The sequence below is a fragment of the Dendropsophus ebraccatus genome, unplaced genomic scaffold (assembly GCF_027789765.1).
Source record: "Dendropsophus ebraccatus isolate aDenEbr1 unplaced genomic scaffold, aDenEbr1.pat pat_scaffold_843_ctg1, whole genome shotgun sequence".
Taxonomy (NCBI): Eukaryota; Metazoa; Chordata; class Amphibia; order Anura; family Hylidae; genus Dendropsophus; species Dendropsophus ebraccatus.
In genome coordinates, this window is record NW_027210443.1 from 1 (window position 1) to 15,048 (window position 15,048).

General features: G+C 58.7%; 68 pseudogenes; all 68 read left to right on the top strand.

Annotated features, from left to right (window-relative positions):
* The first annotated feature begins 161 nt into the window (after positions 1-161).
* LOC138780583 (5S ribosomal RNA) lies at positions 162-281 on the top strand (annotated as a pseudogene).
* Positions 282-539: 258 nt separating this feature from the next.
* On the top strand, positions 540-659 carry LOC138780596 (5S ribosomal RNA; annotated as a pseudogene).
* A 69-nt stretch (positions 660-728) lies between these two features.
* Positions 729-848, top strand: LOC138780609 (5S ribosomal RNA; annotated as a pseudogene).
* A 69-nt stretch (positions 849-917) lies between these two features.
* On the top strand, positions 918-1,037 carry LOC138780621 (5S ribosomal RNA; annotated as a pseudogene).
* A 69-nt stretch (positions 1,038-1,106) lies between these two features.
* Positions 1,107-1,226, top strand: LOC138780633 (5S ribosomal RNA; annotated as a pseudogene).
* Positions 1,227-1,295: 69 nt separating this feature from the next.
* On the top strand, positions 1,296-1,415 carry LOC138780645 (5S ribosomal RNA; annotated as a pseudogene).
* A 69-nt stretch (positions 1,416-1,484) lies between these two features.
* LOC138780658 (5S ribosomal RNA) lies at positions 1,485-1,604 on the top strand (annotated as a pseudogene).
* Positions 1,605-1,673: 69 nt separating this feature from the next.
* Positions 1,674-1,793, top strand: LOC138780670 (5S ribosomal RNA; annotated as a pseudogene).
* Positions 1,794-1,862: 69 nt separating this feature from the next.
* On the top strand, positions 1,863-1,982 carry LOC138780682 (5S ribosomal RNA; annotated as a pseudogene).
* Positions 1,983-2,051: 69 nt separating this feature from the next.
* On the top strand, positions 2,052-2,171 carry LOC138780694 (5S ribosomal RNA; annotated as a pseudogene).
* Positions 2,172-2,430: 259 nt separating this feature from the next.
* LOC138780707 (5S ribosomal RNA) lies at positions 2,431-2,550 on the top strand (annotated as a pseudogene).
* A 259-nt stretch (positions 2,551-2,809) lies between these two features.
* LOC138780719 (5S ribosomal RNA) lies at positions 2,810-2,929 on the top strand (annotated as a pseudogene).
* Positions 2,930-2,998: 69 nt separating this feature from the next.
* Positions 2,999-3,118, top strand: LOC138780731 (5S ribosomal RNA; annotated as a pseudogene).
* Positions 3,119-3,377: 259 nt separating this feature from the next.
* Positions 3,378-3,497, top strand: LOC138780743 (5S ribosomal RNA; annotated as a pseudogene).
* Positions 3,498-3,566: 69 nt separating this feature from the next.
* Positions 3,567-3,686, top strand: LOC138780755 (5S ribosomal RNA; annotated as a pseudogene).
* Positions 3,687-3,755: 69 nt separating this feature from the next.
* On the top strand, positions 3,756-3,875 carry LOC138780758 (5S ribosomal RNA; annotated as a pseudogene).
* A 69-nt stretch (positions 3,876-3,944) lies between these two features.
* LOC138780760 (5S ribosomal RNA) lies at positions 3,945-4,064 on the top strand (annotated as a pseudogene).
* Positions 4,065-4,133: 69 nt separating this feature from the next.
* LOC138780762 (5S ribosomal RNA) lies at positions 4,134-4,253 on the top strand (annotated as a pseudogene).
* Positions 4,254-4,322: 69 nt separating this feature from the next.
* On the top strand, positions 4,323-4,442 carry LOC138780763 (5S ribosomal RNA; annotated as a pseudogene).
* A 69-nt stretch (positions 4,443-4,511) lies between these two features.
* Positions 4,512-4,631, top strand: LOC138780764 (5S ribosomal RNA; annotated as a pseudogene).
* A 69-nt stretch (positions 4,632-4,700) lies between these two features.
* On the top strand, positions 4,701-4,820 carry LOC138780765 (5S ribosomal RNA; annotated as a pseudogene).
* Positions 4,821-4,889: 69 nt separating this feature from the next.
* On the top strand, positions 4,890-5,009 carry LOC138780766 (5S ribosomal RNA; annotated as a pseudogene).
* A 69-nt stretch (positions 5,010-5,078) lies between these two features.
* Positions 5,079-5,198, top strand: LOC138780767 (5S ribosomal RNA; annotated as a pseudogene).
* Positions 5,199-5,267: 69 nt separating this feature from the next.
* On the top strand, positions 5,268-5,387 carry LOC138780768 (5S ribosomal RNA; annotated as a pseudogene).
* A 69-nt stretch (positions 5,388-5,456) lies between these two features.
* Positions 5,457-5,576, top strand: LOC138780769 (5S ribosomal RNA; annotated as a pseudogene).
* Positions 5,577-5,645: 69 nt separating this feature from the next.
* LOC138780771 (5S ribosomal RNA) lies at positions 5,646-5,765 on the top strand (annotated as a pseudogene).
* A 69-nt stretch (positions 5,766-5,834) lies between these two features.
* Positions 5,835-5,954, top strand: LOC138780770 (5S ribosomal RNA; annotated as a pseudogene).
* A 69-nt stretch (positions 5,955-6,023) lies between these two features.
* LOC138780774 (5S ribosomal RNA) lies at positions 6,024-6,143 on the top strand (annotated as a pseudogene).
* A 69-nt stretch (positions 6,144-6,212) lies between these two features.
* LOC138780775 (5S ribosomal RNA) lies at positions 6,213-6,332 on the top strand (annotated as a pseudogene).
* A 258-nt stretch (positions 6,333-6,590) lies between these two features.
* LOC138780776 (5S ribosomal RNA) lies at positions 6,591-6,710 on the top strand (annotated as a pseudogene).
* A 69-nt stretch (positions 6,711-6,779) lies between these two features.
* On the top strand, positions 6,780-6,899 carry LOC138780777 (5S ribosomal RNA; annotated as a pseudogene).
* A 259-nt stretch (positions 6,900-7,158) lies between these two features.
* Positions 7,159-7,278, top strand: LOC138780778 (5S ribosomal RNA; annotated as a pseudogene).
* A 69-nt stretch (positions 7,279-7,347) lies between these two features.
* LOC138780779 (5S ribosomal RNA) lies at positions 7,348-7,467 on the top strand (annotated as a pseudogene).
* A 69-nt stretch (positions 7,468-7,536) lies between these two features.
* LOC138780780 (5S ribosomal RNA) lies at positions 7,537-7,656 on the top strand (annotated as a pseudogene).
* A 69-nt stretch (positions 7,657-7,725) lies between these two features.
* Positions 7,726-7,845, top strand: LOC138780781 (5S ribosomal RNA; annotated as a pseudogene).
* Positions 7,846-7,914: 69 nt separating this feature from the next.
* Positions 7,915-8,034, top strand: LOC138780782 (5S ribosomal RNA; annotated as a pseudogene).
* Positions 8,035-8,103: 69 nt separating this feature from the next.
* LOC138780783 (5S ribosomal RNA) lies at positions 8,104-8,223 on the top strand (annotated as a pseudogene).
* A 69-nt stretch (positions 8,224-8,292) lies between these two features.
* Positions 8,293-8,412, top strand: LOC138780786 (5S ribosomal RNA; annotated as a pseudogene).
* A 69-nt stretch (positions 8,413-8,481) lies between these two features.
* LOC138780787 (5S ribosomal RNA) lies at positions 8,482-8,601 on the top strand (annotated as a pseudogene).
* A 69-nt stretch (positions 8,602-8,670) lies between these two features.
* On the top strand, positions 8,671-8,790 carry LOC138780788 (5S ribosomal RNA; annotated as a pseudogene).
* A 69-nt stretch (positions 8,791-8,859) lies between these two features.
* Positions 8,860-8,979, top strand: LOC138780789 (5S ribosomal RNA; annotated as a pseudogene).
* A 69-nt stretch (positions 8,980-9,048) lies between these two features.
* Positions 9,049-9,168, top strand: LOC138780790 (5S ribosomal RNA; annotated as a pseudogene).
* Positions 9,169-9,237: 69 nt separating this feature from the next.
* LOC138780530 (5S ribosomal RNA) lies at positions 9,238-9,357 on the top strand (annotated as a pseudogene).
* Positions 9,358-9,426: 69 nt separating this feature from the next.
* LOC138780531 (5S ribosomal RNA) lies at positions 9,427-9,546 on the top strand (annotated as a pseudogene).
* Positions 9,547-9,615: 69 nt separating this feature from the next.
* LOC138780532 (5S ribosomal RNA) lies at positions 9,616-9,735 on the top strand (annotated as a pseudogene).
* A 69-nt stretch (positions 9,736-9,804) lies between these two features.
* On the top strand, positions 9,805-9,924 carry LOC138780533 (5S ribosomal RNA; annotated as a pseudogene).
* A 69-nt stretch (positions 9,925-9,993) lies between these two features.
* LOC138780534 (5S ribosomal RNA) lies at positions 9,994-10,113 on the top strand (annotated as a pseudogene).
* A 69-nt stretch (positions 10,114-10,182) lies between these two features.
* Positions 10,183-10,302, top strand: LOC138780536 (5S ribosomal RNA; annotated as a pseudogene).
* Positions 10,303-10,371: 69 nt separating this feature from the next.
* Positions 10,372-10,491, top strand: LOC138780537 (5S ribosomal RNA; annotated as a pseudogene).
* Positions 10,492-10,560: 69 nt separating this feature from the next.
* On the top strand, positions 10,561-10,680 carry LOC138780538 (5S ribosomal RNA; annotated as a pseudogene).
* Positions 10,681-10,749: 69 nt separating this feature from the next.
* LOC138780539 (5S ribosomal RNA) lies at positions 10,750-10,869 on the top strand (annotated as a pseudogene).
* A 69-nt stretch (positions 10,870-10,938) lies between these two features.
* On the top strand, positions 10,939-11,058 carry LOC138780541 (5S ribosomal RNA; annotated as a pseudogene).
* Positions 11,059-11,127: 69 nt separating this feature from the next.
* LOC138780542 (5S ribosomal RNA) lies at positions 11,128-11,247 on the top strand (annotated as a pseudogene).
* Positions 11,248-11,316: 69 nt separating this feature from the next.
* LOC138780543 (5S ribosomal RNA) lies at positions 11,317-11,436 on the top strand (annotated as a pseudogene).
* Positions 11,437-11,505: 69 nt separating this feature from the next.
* On the top strand, positions 11,506-11,625 carry LOC138780544 (5S ribosomal RNA; annotated as a pseudogene).
* Positions 11,626-12,072: 447 nt separating this feature from the next.
* On the top strand, positions 12,073-12,192 carry LOC138780547 (5S ribosomal RNA; annotated as a pseudogene).
* A 69-nt stretch (positions 12,193-12,261) lies between these two features.
* Positions 12,262-12,381, top strand: LOC138780545 (5S ribosomal RNA; annotated as a pseudogene).
* Positions 12,382-12,639: 258 nt separating this feature from the next.
* On the top strand, positions 12,640-12,759 carry LOC138780546 (5S ribosomal RNA; annotated as a pseudogene).
* Positions 12,760-13,207: 448 nt separating this feature from the next.
* LOC138780548 (5S ribosomal RNA) lies at positions 13,208-13,327 on the top strand (annotated as a pseudogene).
* Positions 13,328-13,396: 69 nt separating this feature from the next.
* LOC138780549 (5S ribosomal RNA) lies at positions 13,397-13,516 on the top strand (annotated as a pseudogene).
* Positions 13,517-13,585: 69 nt separating this feature from the next.
* Positions 13,586-13,705, top strand: LOC138780550 (5S ribosomal RNA; annotated as a pseudogene).
* A 69-nt stretch (positions 13,706-13,774) lies between these two features.
* Positions 13,775-13,894, top strand: LOC138780552 (5S ribosomal RNA; annotated as a pseudogene).
* A 69-nt stretch (positions 13,895-13,963) lies between these two features.
* Positions 13,964-14,083, top strand: LOC138780553 (5S ribosomal RNA; annotated as a pseudogene).
* A 69-nt stretch (positions 14,084-14,152) lies between these two features.
* Positions 14,153-14,272, top strand: LOC138780554 (5S ribosomal RNA; annotated as a pseudogene).
* Positions 14,273-14,341: 69 nt separating this feature from the next.
* On the top strand, positions 14,342-14,461 carry LOC138780555 (5S ribosomal RNA; annotated as a pseudogene).
* Positions 14,462-14,530: 69 nt separating this feature from the next.
* On the top strand, positions 14,531-14,650 carry LOC138780556 (5S ribosomal RNA; annotated as a pseudogene).
* Positions 14,651-14,719: 69 nt separating this feature from the next.
* On the top strand, positions 14,720-14,839 carry LOC138780557 (5S ribosomal RNA; annotated as a pseudogene).
* Positions 14,840-14,908: 69 nt separating this feature from the next.
* Positions 14,909-15,028, top strand: LOC138780558 (5S ribosomal RNA; annotated as a pseudogene).
* The last annotated feature ends 20 nt before the right edge of the window (positions 15,029-15,048 follow it).

The following is a 15,048-nucleotide window of genomic DNA, read 5'->3' on the forward strand; positions in this document are numbered from 1 at the left end:
TGGCCCTCGTCAGATCGCAGACTGCTACACGGCTTAAGGCCCGGCAAGTACCAGCATGGGAGACTGGCTGGGAATCCCGGGTGCCGCTGGCTTTTTGCCAATGGCAGCTCCAACGGCCCCTTTATCCATCCTCAAAAGGAAGCCTCGCTTTAGCAGAGCTCGTCAGCGGCCATTCTAAGCTGAAGGTGCCTGCCCTCGTCAGATCGCAGACTGCTACACGGCTTAAGGCCCGGCAAGTACCAGCATGGGAGACTGGCTGGGAATCCCGGGTGCCGCTGGCTTTTTGCCAATGGCAGCTCCAACGGCCCCTTTATCCATCCTCAAAAGGAAGCCTCGCTTTAGCAGAGCTCGTCAGCGGCCATTCTAAGCTGAAGGTGCCTGCCCTCGTCAGATCGCAGACTGCTACATGGCTTAAGGCCCGGCAAGTACCAGCATGGGAGACTGGCTGGGAATCCTGGGTGCCGCTGGCTTTTTGCCAATGGCAGCTCCAACGGCCCCTTTATCCATCCTCAAAAGGAAGCCTCGCTTTAGCAGAGCTCGTCAGCGGCCATTCTAAGCTGAAGGTGCCTGCCCTCGTCAGATCGCAGACTGCTACACGGCTTAAGGCCCGGCAAGTACCAGCATGGGAGACTGGCTGGGAATCCCGGGTGCCGCTGGCTTTTTGCCAATGGCAGCTCCAACGGCCCCTTTATCCATCCTCAAAAGGAAGCCTCGCTTTAGCAGAGCTCGTCAGCGGCCATTCTAAGCTGAAGGTGCCTGCCCTCGTCAGATCGCAGACTGCTACACGGCTTAAGGCCCGGCAAGTACCAGCATGGGAGACTGGCTGGGAATCCCGGGTGCCGCTGGCTTTTTGCCAATGGCAGCTCCAACGGCCCCTTTATCCATCCTCAAAAGGAAGCCTCGCTTTAGCAGAGCTCGTCAGCGGCCATTCTAAGCTGAAGGTGCCTGCCCTCGTCAGATCGCAGACTGCTACACGGCTTAAGGCCCGGCAAGTACCAGCATGGGAGACTGGCTGGGAATCCCGGGTGCCGCTGGCTTTTTGCCAATGGCAGCTCCAACGGCCCCTTTATCCATCCTCAAAAGGAAGCCTCGCTTTAGCAGAGCTCGTCAGCGGCCATTCTAAGCTGAAGGTGCCTGCCCTCGTCAGATCGCAGACTGCTACACGGCTTAAGGCCCGGCAAGTACCAGCATGGGAGACTGGCTGGGAATCCCGGGTGCCGCTGGCTTTTTGCCAATGGCAGCTCCAACGGCCCCTTTATCCATCCTCAAAAGGAAGCCTCGCTTTAGCAGAGCTCGTCAGCGGCCATTCTAAGCTGAAGGTGCCTGCCCTCGTCAGATCGCAGACTGCTACACGGCTTAAGGCCCGGCAAGTACCAGCATGGGAGACTGGCTGGGAATCCCGGGTGCCGCTGGCTTTTTGCCAATGGCAGCTCCAACGGCCCCTTTATCCATCCTCAAAAGGAAGCCTCGCTTTAGCAGAGCTCGTCAGCGGCCATTCTAAGCTGAAGGTGCCTGCCCTCGTCAGATCGCAGACTGCTACACGGCTTAAGGCCCGGCAAGTACCAGCATGGGAGACTGGCTGGGAATCCCGGGTGCCGCTGGCTTTTTGCCAATGGCAGCTCCAACGGCCCCTTTATCCATCCTCAAAAGGAAGCCTCGCTTTAGCAGAGCTCGTCAGCGGCCATTCTAAGCTGAAGGTGCCTGCCCTCGTCAGATCGCAGACTGCTACACGGCTTAAGGCCCGGCAAGTACCAGCATGGGAGACTGGCTGGGAATCCCGGGTGCCGCTGGCTTTTTGCCAATGGCAGCTCCAACGGCCCCTTTATCCATCCTCAAAAGGAAGCCTCGCTTTAGCAGAGCTCGTCAGCGGCCATTCTAAGCTGAAGGTGCCTGCCCTCGTCAGATCGCAGACTGCTACACGGCTTAAGGCCCGGCAAGTACCAGCATGGGAGACTGGCTGGGAATCCCGGGTGCCGCTGGCTTTTTGCCAATGGCAGCTCCAACGGCCCCTTTATCCATCCTCAAAAGGAAGCCTCGCTTTAGCAGAGCTCGTCAGCGGCCATTCTAAGCTGAAGGTGCCTGCCCTCGTCAGATCGCAGACTGCTACACGGCTTAAGGCCCGGCAAGTACCAGCATGGGAGACTGGCTGGGAATCCCGGGTGCCGCTGGCTTTTTGCCAATGGCAGCTCCAACGGCCCCTTTATCCATCCTCAAAAGGAAGCCTCGCTTTAGCAGAGCTCGTCAGCGGCCATTCTAAGCTGAAGGTGCCTGCCCTCGTCAGATCGCAGACTGCTACAACGGCTTAAGGCCCGGCAAGTACCAGCATGGGAGACTGGCTGGGAATCCCGGGTGCCGCTGGCTTTTTGCCAATGGCAGCTCCAACGGCCCCTTTATCCATCCTCAAAAGGAAGCCTCGCTTTAGCAGAGCTCGTCAGCGGCCATTCTAAGCTGAAGGTGCCTGCCCTCGTCAGATCGCAGACTGCTACACGGCTTAAGGCCCGGCAAGTACCAGCATGGGAGACTGGCTGGGAATCCCGGGTGCCGCTGGCTTTTTGCCAATGGCAGCTCCAACGGCCCCTTTATCCATCCTCAAAAGGAAGCCTCGCTTTAGCAGAGCTCGTCAGCGGCCATTCTAAGCTGAAGGTGCCTGCCCTCGTCAGATCGCAGACTGCTACAACGGCTTAAGGCCCGGCAAGTACCAGCATGGGAGACTGGCTGGGAATCCCGGGTGCCGCTGGCTTTTTGCCAATGGCAGCTCCAACGGCCCCTTTATCCATCCTCAAAAGGAAGCCTCGCTTTAGCAGAGCTCGTCAGCGGCCATTCTAAGCTGAAGGTGCCTGCCCTCGTCAGATCGCAGACTGCTACACGGCTTAAGGCCCGGCAAGTACCAGCATGGGAGACTGGCTGGGAATCCCGGGTGCCGCTGGCTTTTTGCCAATGGCAGCTCCAACGGCCCCTTTATCCATCCTCAAAAGGAAGCCTCGCTTTAGCAGAGCTCGTCAGCGGCCATTCTAAGCTGAAGGTGCCTGCCCTCGTCAGATCGCAGACTGCTACACGGCTTAAGGCCCGGCAAGTACCAGCATGGGAGACTGGCTGGGAATCCCGGGTGCCGCTGGCTTTTTGCCAATGGCAGCTCCAACGGCCCCTTTATCCATCCTCAAAAGGAAGCCTCGCTTTAGCAGAGCTCGTCAGCGGCCATTCTAAGCTGAAGGTGCCTGCCCTCGTCAGATCGCAGACTGCTACAACGGCTTAAGGCCCGGCAAGTACCAGCATGGGAGACTGGCTGGGAATCCCGGGTGCCGCTGGCTTTTTGCCAATGGCAGCTCCAACGGCCCCTTTATCCATCCTCAAAAGGAAGCCTCGCTTTAGCAGAGCTCGTCAGCGGCCATTCTAAGCTGAAGGTGCCTGCCCTCGTCAGATCGCAGACTGCTACACGGCTTAAGGCCCGGCAAGTACCAGCATGGGAGACTGGCTGGGAATCCCGGGTGCCGCTGGCTTTTTGCCAATGGCAGCTCCAACGGCCCCTTTATCCATCCTCAAAAGGAAGCCTCGCTTTAGCAGAGCTCGTCAGCGGCCATTCTAAGCTGAAGGTGCCTGCCCTCGTCAGATCGCAGACTGCTACACGGCTTAAGGCCCGGCAAGTACCAGCATGGGAGACTGGCTGGGAATCCCGGGTGCCGCTGGCTTTTTGCCAATGGCAGCTCCAACGGCCCCTTTATCCATCCTCAAAAGGAAGCCTCGCTTTAGCAGAGCTCGTCAGCGGCCATTCTAAGCTGAAGGTGCCTGCCCTCGTCAGATCGCAGACTGCTACACGGCTTAAGGCCCGGCAAGTACCAGCATGGGAGACTGGCTGGGAATCCCGGGTGCCGCTGGCTTTTTGCCAATGGCAGCTCCAACGGCCCCTTTATCCATCCTCAAAAGGAAGCCTCGCTTTAGCAGAGCTCGTCAGCGGCCATTCTAAGCTGAAGGTGCCTGCCCTCGTCAGATCGCAGACTGCTACACGGCTTAAGGCCCGGCAAGTACCAGCATGGGAGACTGGCTGGGAATCCCGGGTGCCGCTGGCTTTTTGCCAATGGCAGCTCCAACGGCCCCTTTATCCATCCTCAAAAGGAAGCCTCGCTTTAGCAGAGCTCGTCAGCGGCCATTCTAAGCTGAAGGTGCCTGCCCTCGTCAGATCGCAGACTGCTACACGGCTTAAGGCCCGGCAAGTACCAGCATGGGAGACTGGCTGGGAATCCCGGGTGCCGCTGGCTTTTTGCCAATGGCAGCTCCAACGGCCCCTTTATCCATCCTCAAAAGGAAGCCTCGCTTTAGCAGAGCTCGTCAGCGGCCATTCTAAGCTGAAGGTGCCTGCCCTCGTCAGATCGCAGACTGCTACACGGCTTAAGGCCCGGCAAGTACCAGCATGGGAGACTGGCTGGGAATCCCGGGTGCCGCTGGCTTTTTGCCAATGGCAGCTCCAACGGCCCCTTTATCCATCCTCAAAAGGAAGCCTCGCTTTAGCAGAGCTCGTCAGCGGCCATTCTAAGCTGAAGGTGCCTGCCCTCGTCAGATCGCAGACTGCTACACGGCTTAAGGCCCGGCAAGTACCAGCATGGGAGACTGGCTGGGAATCCCGGGTGCCGCTGGCTTTTTGCCAATGGCAGCTCCAACGGCCCCTTTATCCATCCTCAAAAGGAAGCCTCGCTTTAGCAGAGCTCGTCAGCGGCCATTCTAAGCTGAAGGTGCCTGCCCTCGTCAGATCGCAGACTGCTACACGGCTTAAGGCCCGGCAAGTACCAGCATGGGAGACTGGCTGGGAATCCCGGGTGCCGCTGGCTTTTTGCCAATGGCAGCTCCAACGGCCCCTTTATCCATCCTCAAAAGGAAGCCTCGCTTTAGCAGAGCTCGTCAGCGGCCATTCTAAGCTGAAGGTGCCTGCCCTCGTCAGATCGCAGACTGCTACACGGCTTAAGGCCCGGCAAGTACCAGCATGGGAGACTGGCTGGGAATCCCGGGTGCCGCTGGCTTTTTGCCAATGGCAGCTCCAACGGCCCCTTTATCCATCCTCAAAAGGAAGCCTCGCTTTAGCAGAGCTCGTCAGCGGCCATTCTAAGCTGAAGGTGCCTGCCCTCGTCAGATCGCAGACTGCTACACGGCTTAAGGCCCGGCAAGTACCAGCATGGGAGACTGGCTGGGAATCCCGGGTGCCGCTGGCTTTTTGCCAATGGCAGCTCCAACGGCCCCTTTATCCATCCTCAAAAGGAAGCCTCGCTTTAGCAGAGCTCGTCAGCGGCCATTCTAAGCTGAAGGTGCCTGCCCTCGTCAGATCGCAGACTGCTACACGGCTTAAGGCCCGGCAAGTACCAGCATGGGAGACTGGCTGGGAATCCCGGGTGCCGCTGGCTTTTTGCCAATGGCAGCTCCAACGGCCCCTTTATCCATCCTCAAAAGGAAGCCTCGCTTTAGCAGAGCTCGTCAGCGGCCATTCTAAGCTGAAGGTGCCTGCCCTCGTCAGATCGCAGACTGCTACACGGCTTAAGGCCCGGCAAGTACCAGCATGGGAGACTGGCTGGGAATCCCGGGTGCCGCTGGCTTTTTGCCAATGGCAGCTCCAACGGCCCCTTTATCCATCCTCAAAAGGAAGCCTCGCTTTAGCAGAGCTCGTCAGCGGCCATTCTAAGCTGAAGGTGCCTGCCCTCATCAGATCGCAGACTGCTACACGGCTTAAGGCCCGGCAAGTACCAGCATGGGAGACTGGCTGGGAATCCCGGGTGCCGCTGGCTTTTTGCCAATGGCAGCTCCAACGGCCCCTTTATCCATCCTCAAAAGGAAGCCTCGCTTTAGCAGAGCTCGTCAGCGGCCATTCTAAGCTGAAGGTGCCTGCCCTCGTCAGATCGCAGACTGCTACACGGCTTAAGGCCCGGCAAGTACCAGCATGGGAGACTGGCTGGGAATCCCGGGTGCCGCTGGCTTTTTGCCAATGGCAGCTCCAACGGCCCCTTTATCCATCCTCAAAAGGAAGCCTCGCTTTAGCAGAGCTCGTCAGCGGCCATTCTAAGCTGAAGGTGCCTGCCCTCGTCAGATCGCAGACTGCTACACGGCTTAAGGCCCGGCAAGTACCAGCATGGGAGACTGGCTGGGAATCCCGGGTGCCGCTGGCTTTTTGCCAATGGCAGCTCCAACGGCCCCTTTATCCATCCTCAAAAGGAAGCCTCGCTTTAGCAGAGCTCGTCAGCGGCCATTCTAAGCTGAAGGTGCCTGCCCTCGTCAGATCGCAGACTGCTACACGGCTTAAGGCCCGGCAAGTACCAGCATGGGAGACTGGCTGGGAATCCCGGGTGCCGCTGGCTTTTTGCCAATGGCAGCTCCAACGGCCCCTTTATCCATCCTCAAAAGGAAGCCTCGCTTTAGCAGAGCTCGTCAGCGGCCATTCTAAGCTGAAGGTGCCTGCCCTCGTCAGATCGCAGACTGCTACACGGCCTAAGGCCCGGCAAGTACCAGCATGGGAGACTGGCTGGGAATCCCGGGTGCCGCTGGCTTTTTGCCAATGGCAGCTCCAACGGCCCCTTTATCCATCCTCAAAAGGAAGCCTCGCTTTAGCAGAGCTCGTCAGCGGCCATTCTAAGCTGAAGGTGCCTGCCCTCGTCAGATCGCAGACTGCTACACGGCTTAAGGCCCGGCAAGTACCAGCATGGGAGACTGGCTGGGAATCCCGGGTGCCGCTGGCTTTTTGCCAATGGCAGCTCCAATGGCCCCTTTATCCATCCTCAAAAGGAAGCCTCGCTTTAGCAGAGCTCGTCAGCGGCCATTCTAAGCTGAAGGTGCCTGCCCTCGTCAGATCGCAGACTGCTACACGGCTTAAGGCCCGGCAAGTACCAGCATGGGAGACTGGCTGGGAATCCCGGGTGCCGCTGGCTTTTTGCCAATGGCAGCTCCAACGGCCCCTTTATCCATCCTCAAAAGGAAGCCTCGCTTTAGCAGAGCTCGTCAGCGGCCATTCTAAGCTGAAGGTGCCTGCCCTCGTCAGATCGCAGACTGCTACAACGGCTTAAGGCCCGGCAAGTACCAGCATGGGAGACTGGCTGGGAATCCCGGGTGCCGCTGGCTTTTTGCCAATGGCAGCTCCAACGGCCCCTTTATCCATCCTCAAAAGGAAGCCTCGCTTTAGCAGAGCTCGTCAGCGGCCATTCTAAGCTGAAGGTGCCTGCCCTCGTCAGATCGCAGACTGCTACACGGCTTAAGGCCCGGCAAGTACCAGCATGGGAGACTGGCTGGGAATCCCGGGTGCCGCTGGCTTTTTGCCAATGGCAGCTCCAACGGCCCCTTTATCCATCCTCAAAAGGAAGCCTCGCTTTAGCAGAGCTCGTCAGCGGCCATTCTAAGCTGAAGGTGCCTGCCCTCGTCAGATCGCAGACTGCTACACGGCTTAAGGCCCGGCAAGTACCAGCATGGGAGACTGGCTGGGAATCCCGGGTGCCGCTGGCTTTTTGCCAATGGCAGCTCCAACGGCCCCTTTATCCATCCTCAAAAGGAAGCCTCGCTTTAGCAGAGCTCGTCAGCGGCCATTCTAAGCTGAAGGTGCCTGCCCTCGTCAGATCGCAGACTGCTACACGGCTTAAGGCCCGGCAAGTACCAGCATGGGAGACTGGCTGGGAATCCCGGGTGCCGCTGGCTTTTTGCCAATGGCAGCTCCAACGGCCCCTTTATCCATCCTCAAAAGGAAGCCTCGCTTTAGCAGAGCTCGTCAGCGGCCATTCTAAGCTGAAGGTGCCTGCCCTCGTCAGATCGCAGACTGCTACACGGCTTAAGGCCCGGCAAGTACCAGCATGGGAGACTGGCTGGGAATCCCGGGTGCCGCTGGCTTTTTGCCAATGGCAGCTCCAACGGCCCCTTTATCCATCCTCAAAAGGAAGCCTCGCTTTAGCAGAGCTCGTCAGCGGCCATTCTAAGCTGAAGGTGCCTGCCCTCGTCAGATCGCAGACTGCTACACGGCTTAAGGCCCGGCAAGTACCAGCATGGGAGACTGGCTGGGAATCCCGGGTGCCGCTGGCTTTTTGCCAATGGCAGCTCCAACGGCCCCTTTATCCATCCTCAAAAGGAAGCCTCGCTTTAGCAGAGCTCGTCAGCGGCCATTCTAAGCTGAAGGTGCCTGCCCTCGTCAGATCGCAGACTGCTACACGGCTTAAGGCCCGGCAAGTACCAGCATGGGAGACTGGCTGGGAATCCCGGGTGCCGCTGGCTTTTTGCCAATGGCAGCTCCAACGGCCCCTTTATCCATCCTCAAAAGGAAGCCTCGCTTTAGCAGAGCTCGTCAGCGGCCATTCTAAGCTGAAGGTGCCTGCCCTCGTCAGATCGCAGACTGCTACACGGCTTAAGGCCCGGCAAGTACCAGCATGGGAGACTGGCTGGGAATCCCGGGTGCCGCTGGCTTTTTGCCAATGGCAGCTCCAACGGCCCCTTTATCCATCCTCAAAAGGAAGCCTCGCTTTAGCAGAGCTCGTCAGCGGCCATTCTAAGCTGAAGGTGCCTGCCCTCGTCAGATCGCAGACTGCTACACGGCTTAAGGCCCGGCAAGTACCAGCATGGGAGACTGGCTGGGAATCCCGGGTGCCGCTGGCTTTTTGCCAATGGCAGCTCCAACGGCCCCTTTATCCATCCTCAAAAGGAAGCCTCGCTTTAGCAGAGCTCGTCAGCGGCCATTCTAAGCTGAAGGTGCCTGCCCTCGTCAGATCGCAGACTGCTACACGGCTTAAGGCCCGGCAAGTACCAGCATGGGAGACTGGCTGGGAATCCCGGGTGCCGCTGGCTTTTTGCCAATGGCAGCTCCAACGGCCCCTTTATCCATCCTCAAAAGGAAGCCTCGCTTTAGCAGAGCTCGTCAGCGGCCATTCTAAGCTGAAGGTGCCTGCCCTCGTCAGATCGCAGACTGCTACACGGCTTAAGGCCCGGCAAGTACCAGCATGGGAGACTGGCTGGGAATCCCGGGTGCCGCTGGCTTTTTGCCAATGGCAGCTCCAACGGCCCCTTTATCCATCCTCAAAAGGAAGCCTCGCTTTAGCAGAGCTCGTCAGCGGCCATTCTAAGCTGAAGGTGCCTGCCCTCGTCAGATCGCAGACTGCTACACGGCTTAAGGCCCGGCAAGTACCAGCATGGGAGACTGGCTGGGAATCCCGGGTGCCGCTGGCTTTTTGCCAATGGCAGCTCCAACGGCCCCTTTATCCATCCTCAAAAGGAAGCCTCGCTTTAGCAGAGCTCGTCAGCGGCCATTCTAAGCTGAAGGTGCCTGCCCTCGTCAGATCGCAGACTGCTACACGGCTTAAGGCCCGGCAAGTACCAGCATGGGAGACTGGCTGGGAATCCCGGGTGCCGCTGGCTTTTTGCCAATGGCAGCTCCAACGGCCCCTTTATCCATCCTCAAAAGGAAGCCTCGCTTTAGCAGAGCTCGTCAGCGGCCATTCTAAGCTGAAGGTGCCTGCCCTCGTCAGATCGCAGACTGCTACACGGCTTAAGGCCCGGCAAGTACCAGCATGGGAGACTGGCTGGGAATCCCGGGTGCCGCTGGCTTTTTGCCAATGGCAGCTCCAACGGCCCCTTTATCCATCCTCAAAAGGAAGCCTCGCTTTAGCAGAGCTCGTCAGCGGCCATTCTAAGCTGAAGGTGCCTGCCCTCGTCAGATCGCAGACTGCTACACGGCTTAAGGCCCGGCAAGTACCAGCATGGGAGACTGGCTGGGAATCCCGGGTGCCGCTGGCTTTTTGCCAATGGCAGCTCCAACGGCCCCTTTATCCATCCTCAAAAGGAAGCCTCGCTTTAGCAGAGCTCGTCAGCGGCCATTCTAAGCTGAAGGTGCCTGCCCTCGTCAGATCGCAGACTGCTACACGGCTTAAGGCCCGGCAAGTACCAGCATGGGAGACTGGCTGGGAATCCCGGGTGCCGCTGGCTTTTTGCCAATGGCAGCTCCAACGGCCCCTTTATCCATCCTCAAAAGGAAGCCTCGCTTTAGCAGAGCTCGTCAGCGGCCATTCTAAGCTGAAGGTGCCTGCCCTCGTCAGATCGCAGACTGCTACACGGCTTAAGGCCCGGCAAGTACCAGCATGGGAGACTGGCTGGGAATCCCGGGTGCCGCTGGCTTTTTGCCAATGGCAGCTCCAACGGCCCCTTTATCCATCCTCAAAAGGAAGCCTCGCTTTAGCAGAGCTCGTCAGCGGCCATTCTAAGCTGAAGGTGCCTGCCCTCGTCAGATCGCAGACTGCTACACGGCTTAAGGCCCGGCAAGTACCAGCATGGGAGACTGGCTGGGAATCCCGGGTGCCGCTGGCTTTTTGCCAATGGCAGCTCCAACGGCCCCTTTATCCATCCTCAAAAGGAAGCCTCGCTTTAGCAGAGCTCGTCAGCGGCCATTCTAAGCTGAAGGTGCCTGCCCTCGTCAGATCGCAGACTGCTACACGGCTTAAGGCCCGGCAAGTACCAGCATGGGAGACTGGCTGGGAATCCCGGGTGCCGCTGGCTTTTTGCCAATGGCAGCTCCAACGGCCCCTTTATCCATCCTCAAAAGGAAGCCTCGCTTTAGCAGAGCTCGTCAGCGGCCATTCTAAGCTGAAGGTGCCTGCCCTCGTCAGATCGCAGACTGCTACACGGCTTAAGGCCCGGCAAGTACCAGCATGGGAGACTGGCTGGGAATCCCGGGTGCCGCTGGCTTTTTGCCAATGGCAGCTCCAACGGCCCCTTTATCCATCCTCAAAAGGAAGCCTCGCTTTAGCAGAGCTCGTCAGCGGCCATTCTAAGCTGAAGGTGCCTGCCCTCGTCAGATCGCAGACTGCTACACGGCTTAAGGCCCGGCAAGTACCAGCATGGGAGACTGGCTGGGAATCCCGGGTGCCGCTGGCTTTTTGCCAATGGCAGCTCCAACGGCCCCTTTATCCATCCTCAAAAGGAAGCCTCGCTTTAGCAGAGCTCGTCAGCGGCCATTCTAAGCTGAAGGTGCCTGCCCTCGTCAGATCGCAGACTGCTACACGGCTTAAGGCCCGGCAAGTACCAGCATGGGAGACTGGCTGGGAATCCCGGGTGCCGCTGGCTTTTTGCCAATGGCAGCTCCAACGGCCCCTTTATCCATCCTCAAAAGGAAGCCTCGCTTTAGCAGAGCTCGTCAGCGGCCATTCTAAGCTGAAGGTGCCTGCCCTCGTCAGATCGCAGACTGCTACACGGCTTAAGGCCCGGCAAGTACCAGCATGGGAGACTGGCTGGGAATCCCGGGTGCCGCTGGCTTTTTGCCAATGGCAGCTCCAACGGCCCCTTTATCCATCCTCAAAAGGAAGCCTCGCTTTAGCAGAGCTCGTCAGCGGCCATTCTAAGCTGAAGGTGCCTGCCCTCGTCAGATCGCAGACTGCTACACGGCTTAAGGCCCGGCAAGTACCAGCATGGGAGACTGGCTGGGAATCCCGGGTGCCGCTGGCTTTTTGCCAATGGCAGCTCCAACGGCCCCTTTATCCATCCTCAAAAGGAAGCCTCGCTTTAGCAGAGCTCGTCAGCGGCCATTCTAAGCTGAAGGTGCCTGCCCTCGTCAGATCGCAGACTGCTACACGGCTTAAGGCCCGGCAAGTACCAGCATGGGAGACTGGCTGGGAATCCCGGGTGCCGCTGGCTTTTTGCCAATGGCAGCTCCAACGGCCCCTTTATCCATCCTCAAAAGGAAGCCTCGCTTTAGCAGAGCTCGTCAGCGGCCATTCTAAGCTGAAGGTGCCTGCCCTCGTCAGATCGCAGACTGCTACACGGCTTAAGGCCCGGCAAGTACCAGCATGGGAGACTGGCTGGGAATCCCGGGTGCCGCTGGGTTTTTGCCAATGGCAGCTCCAACGGCCCCTTTATCCATCCTCAAAAGGAAGCCTCGCTTTAGCAGAGCTCGTCAGCGGCCATTCTAAGCTGAAGGTGCCTGCCCTCGTCAGATCGCAGACTGCTACACGGCTTAAGGCCCGGCAAGTACCAGCGTGGGAGACTGGCTGGGAATCCCGGGTGCCGCTGGCTTTTTGCCAATGGCAGCTCCAACGGCCCCTTTATCCATCCTCAAAAGGAAGCCTCGCTTTAGCAGAGCTCGTCAGCGGCCATTCTAAGCTGAAGGTGCCTGCCCTCGTCAGATCGCAGACTGCTACACGGCTTAAGGCCCGGCAAGTACCAGCATGGGAGACTGACTGGGAATCCCGGGTGCCGCTGGCTTTTAGCCAATGGCAGCTCCAACGGCCCCTTTATCCATCCTCAAAAGGAAGCCTCGCTTTAGCAGAGCTCGTCAGCGGCCATTCTAAGCTGAAGGTGCCTGCCCTCGTCAGATCGCAGACTGCTACACGGCTTAAGGCCCGGCAAGTACCAGCATGGGAGACTGGCTGGGAATCCCGGGTGCCGCTGGCTTTTTGCCAATGGCAGCTCCAACGGCCCCTTTATCCATCCTCAAAAGGAAGCCTCGCTTTAGCAGAGCTCGTCAGCGGCCATTCTAAGCTGAAGGTGCCTGCCCTCGTCAGATCGCAGACTGCTACACGGCTTAAGGCCCGGCAAGTACCAGCGTGGGAGACTGGCTGGGAATCCCGGGTGCCGCTGGCTTTTTGCCAATGGCAGCTCCAACGGCCCCTTTATCCATCCTCAAAAGGAAGCCTCGCTTTAGCAGAGCTCGTCAGCGGCCATTCTAAGCTGAAGGTGCCTGCCCTCGTCAGATCGCAGACTGCTACACGGCTTAAGGCCCGGCAAGTACCAGCATGGGAGACTGGCTGGGAATCCCGGGTGCCGCTGGCTTTTTGCCAATGGCAGCTCCAACGGCCCCTTTATCCATCCTCAAAAGGAAGCCTCGCTTTAGCAGAGCTCGTCAGCGGCCATTCTAAGCTGAAGGTGCCTGCCCTCGTCAGATCGCAGACTGCTACAACGGCTTAAGGCCCGGCAAGTACCAGCATGGGAGACTGGCTGGGAATCCCGGGTGCCGCTGGCTTTTTGCCATTGGCAGCTCCAACGGCCCCTTTATCCATCCTCAAAAGGAAGCCTCGCTTTAGCAGAGCTCGTCAGCGGCCATTCTAAGCTGAAGGTGCCTGCCCTCGTCAGATCGCAGACTGCTACACGGCCTAAGGCCCGGCAAGTACCAGCATGGGAGACTGGCTGGGAATCCCGGGTGCCGCTGGCTTTTTGCCAATGGCAGCTCCAACGGCCCCTTTATCCATCCTCAAAAGGAAGCCTCGCTTTAGCAGAGCTCGTCAGCGGCCATTCTAAGCTGAAGGTGCCTGCCCTCGTCAGATCGCAGACTGCTACACGGCTTAAGGCCCGGCAAGTACCAGCATGGGAGACTGGCTGGGAATCCCGGGTGCCGCTGGCTTTTTGCCAATGGCAGCTCCAACGGCCCCTTTATCCATCCTCAAAAGGAAGCCTCGCTTTAGCAGAGCTCGTCAGCGGCCATTCTAAGCTGAAGGTGCCTGCCCTCGTCAGATCGCAGACTGCTACACGGCTTAAGGCCCGGCAAGTACCAGCATGGGAGACTGGCTGGGAATCCCGGGTGCCGCTGGCTTTTTGCCAATGGCAGCTCCAACGGCCCCTTTATCCATCCTCAAAAGGAAGCCTCGCTTTAGCAGAGCTCGTCAGCGGCCATTCTAAGCTGAAGGTGCCTGCCCTCGTCAGATCGCAGACTGCTACACGGCTTAAGGCCCGGCAAGTACCAGCATGGGAGACTGGCTGGGAATCCCGGGTGCCGCTGGCTTTTTGCCAATGGCAGCTCCAACGGCCCCTTTATCCATCCTCAAAAGGAAGCCTCGCTTTAGCAGAGCTCGTCAGCGGCCATTCTAAGCTGAAGGTGCCTGCCCTCGTCAGATCGCAGACTGCTACACGGCTTAAGGCCCGGCAAGTACCAGCATGGGAGACTGGCTGGGAATCCCGGGTGCCGCTGGCTTTTTGCCAATGGCAGCTCCAACGGCCCCTTTATCCATCCTCAAAAGGAAGCCTCGCTTTAGCAGAGCTCGTCAGCGGCCATTCTAAGCTGAAGGTGCCTGCCCTCGTCAGATCGCAGACTGCTACACGGCTTAAGGCCCGGCAAGTACCAGCATGGGAGACTGGCTGGGAATCCCGGGTGCCGCTGGCTTTTTGCCAATGGCAGCTCCAACGGCCCCTTTATCCATCCTCAAAAGGAAGCCTCGCTTTAGCAGAGCTCGTCAGCGGCCATTCTAAGCTGAAGGTGCCTGCCCTCGTCAGATCGCAGACTGCTACACGGCTTAAGGCCCGGCAAGTACCAGCATGGGAGACTGGCTGGGAATCCCGGGTGCCGCTGGCTTTTTGCCAATGGCAGCTCCAACGGCCCCTTTATCCATCCTCAAAAGGAAGCCTCGCTTTAGCAGAGCTCGTCAGCGGCCATTCTAAGCTGAAGGTGCCTGCCCTCGTCAGATCGCAGACTGCTACACGGCTTAAGGCCCGGCAAGTACCAGCATGGGAGACTGGCTGGGAATCCCGGGTGCCGCTGGCTTTTTGCCAATGGCAGCTCCAACGGCCCCTTTATCCATCCTCAAAAGGAAGCCTCGCTTTAGCAGAGCTCGTCAGCGGCCATTCTAAGCTGAAGGTGCCTGCCCTCGTCAGATCGCAGACTGCTACACGGCTTAAGGCCCGGCAAGTACCAGCATGGGAGACTGGCTGGGAATCCCGGGTGCCGCTGGCTTTTTGCCAATGGCAGCTCCAACGGCCCCTTTATCCATCCTCAAAAGGAAGCCTCGCTTTAGCAGAGCTCGTCAGCGGCCATTCTAAGCTGAAGGTGCCTGCCCTCGTCAGATCGCAGACTGCTACACGGCTTAAGGCCCGGCAAGTACCAGCATGGGAGACTGGCTGGGAATCCCGGGTGCCGCTGGCTTTTTGCCAATGGCAGCTCCAACGGCCCCTTTATCCATCCTCAAAAGGAAGCCTCGCTTTAGCAGAGCTCGTCAGCGGCCATTCTAAGCTGAAGGTGCCTGCCCTCGTCAGATCGCAGACTGCTACACGGCTTAAGGCCCGGCAAGTACCAGCATGGGAGACTGGCTGGGAATCCCGGGTGCCGCTGGCTTTTTGCCAATGGCAGCTCCA